The 2,831-nt window shown below is 34.1% G+C and overlaps 1 non-coding gene across 1 annotated transcript; it reads right to left on the bottom strand.

Annotated features, from left to right (window-relative positions):
- Positions 1-1,965: 1,965 nt before the first annotated feature.
- Positions 1,966-2,037, bottom strand: TRNAM-CAU. The gene has a single exon. It is a non-coding gene; the product is annotated as a tRNA-Met (tRNA).
- Positions 2,038-2,831: the final 794 nt, after the last annotated feature.

The following is a 2,831-nucleotide window of genomic DNA, read 5'->3' as shown; positions in this document are numbered from 1 at the left end:
CAGTTTTGTTAGTTGGGGATGAGAACAAAACACCATTTTTATAAATGAAGAGCGTGGAAACCTTACAGACTATTTTAAAGCCTTAAAGAAAGCCGAAAAATAACAATATATATATAAAAATTAACTTTCAATTATTCAATTATTCATCTCTAATAAATAACAAATTAAATAATTGTTTTCAACCAAACTTTCTTTAAAGATCGAAAGGTTCATAATATCTAGTTAATTACGACTTTGTAAAGATGCAAGTTTAGGAAGATGATGAAAACAAAGATGAAGATGATAGTTATGAATATTTGTTTTCTCTTTTATCTCTTCTTTCTTTTCGTTCCCACATCCATGCGGCTATCTTTGAAGTCCGCAACAATTGTCTCTTCGGCTGCCGTAGTGCCGACGGCGGATGACAGCTTAATCAAACAGATGTACTGACACTCAAAATGAAACCCAACATTAGGAGTGCTCGTATTTGGGCTCGAACCAACTGCAACTTCGATGCATCGGGTCGTAGTAGATGTGAGACTGGTGACTATGGTGGCCTCCTCCAGTGTCAAGATTACGGTACTCTGTCGAACACCCTCGCTGAATATTTATCGTACAAATATGATAGCACGAATTTGGAGATCGGTGATATTTCTCTCACAGATGGATTTAATGTTCCGATAGAGTTCAACCCCACTTCTAGCAAGTGCTCTAGCAACAATATCCGGTATATTAAATTAATAAAATAAATCTATATTTTATATTTTATTAAAAAATATCTTTAAATTTTAAAAAGTTTCCCAAATATCTTTAGATCTAATGAAATTAACTTTCTAATTTTAAAATAATTAAAAAATAAGTTCTTTTAAAATTTCATTGATATCTTGAACGGTTTTAAAAAGTATTTTTTTTTAAGAAGAAATACAAAATTTAAAATTGTTATTTTTTTTATAATTAATTTAACCTATTTAAGTTATTGTCCAATTCTGGTGGGATAAGTTATTTAGTAAATAAATTTATTGTCTTATTTATATTCTTATAAAGCTGCACAGCGGACATCAACCGATAGTGCCCGAAGGAGCTGAGGGCTCCTAGAGGCTGCAACAATTCTTGCACCGTGTTCGGTGGCGATCGATACTGCTGCACTGCCCCAGACAGCAGCGGTGGGTCGATAGGTTACTCCACATTCTTCAAGAATCTGTGCCCAAGTGCGTCTAAGTATCAATCTAAACTTTAAGCAACTCTCGTACTCGGAGATTCGAGTAGCAACGAGTAGCAATGATACTTCACGATTCTAAGTTTTTATTGAATCAAGAAACGTTAATTTCCTTATACAAAATTGAAAAACACAAGGCCCAGTTTCGAGTCTAGGATTAAGCCCAGCCCAATATATAAGCACAATGACCCACTTTCTTTAAAACCCAAAAAAATCAGACAATGCCCAGCCCAATATCAATAAGACCAAATGAGCCCAGTTTCGGGAGCTGGTCAAAGCCCAGCACAATATATAAAAGCCCAATGGGCCCACATTCTTAAAACCCAAAACAGATGACTAAGCCCAGGCAAACCCAAAACAGATCAGACGAAGCCCAGCCCAATATCTATACGCCCAAATGGGCCGACTTTCGTAAAACCCAAAAGAGATCAGACTAGCCCAAGTCCAATACGCGCTGGCCGAATGGGCCTAATTTCGAGCCGAAAGACTAAGCCCAGTCCAATATATAAGCTCAATGGGCCCACTTTCGTTAAAACCAAAAACAGAGCAGACGAAACCCTGCCCATTATATAAGCCATTGGGCCCATTTTTAGCCCATTAAGAAGCCCAGACCAATATATAGAAGTCCAATAGGCTCACTTTCGTTAAAGCCCAAAAGAGATCAGACCAAGCCTAGCCCAATATGTACAATCCTAAATGGGTCAAGTTTCGTCAAAACCCAAAACAGGTATGATAAGATAAAGCAAAAGTAGAGTTCGGAAGCTTTTCTCTATCAGAGCCAGGTTTCGATCCTGGGACCTGTGGGTTATGGGCCCACCACGCTTCCGCTGCGCCACTCTGATTTGTTGGTTATATAGCTACAATTAATTTTATAAATATAATTTATTTATAAATATGAAAATTCGTTGGAGTTCAAGTATTTGTCTGTATATCTAAACAACGTGAGAATAACATTAAATCCTTTTTTCATCTCCAATTATTCATTTCTATTATATATTTTTTACTAACATTTTAAATTGCTGGTTCTTGCTTCATAAAATATATATTATTAAAAAATAATTTCAGCCAGTTTTTTTTATTAATTTGTAACATATTTTTAACATTTCATGGAAAGTTATCTAACTGTTGCAATAATTATATATATATATATAATTAAATAAACTTTCAATTATTCAAATATTTATTGATTAAAAATGGGGAGAAATCTCCACTCTAGTCATAGATGGATTATAGATTGTTGACAATTATTATTATTATTATTATTTAAAAGTAGTTTTCAATTTCGTAAATATTGCATTGACTAAATACACGCTAAATTAAATATCAACCATTTTTATCTTAAATTATTTTGACCATTATAATAAGATATACGTGGCCTTCCATGTGTTTAATACGAATTATAAAAGTACTTGATTTTCTTTAAATGATTAAAATGTTCTTGGATCTCTAGTTAGGAAGATGGAAACAAGGAAGAAGATGATAATTATGAATATTTGTTTCCTTCTTTTTTTTTTCTCTTTCTTTTTGTTTCCACACCCATGCAACTATCTTTGAAATCAGAAACAATTGTGACTTCACTGATTGGGCTGCCGCAGTACCAGACGGTGGACGACAGCTTAATCAAACTGATGTTTGG

Source organism: Cucurbita maxima, unplaced genomic scaffold (assembly GCF_002738345.1).
Source record: "Cucurbita maxima cultivar Rimu unplaced genomic scaffold, Cmax_1.0 Cma_Scf00038, whole genome shotgun sequence".
Taxonomy (NCBI): domain Eukaryota; kingdom Viridiplantae; phylum Streptophyta; class Magnoliopsida; order Cucurbitales; family Cucurbitaceae; genus Cucurbita; species Cucurbita maxima.
The sequence above is the reverse complement of the archived record's forward strand: the minus strand, read 5'-3'. Positions and strand labels throughout refer to the sequence as shown.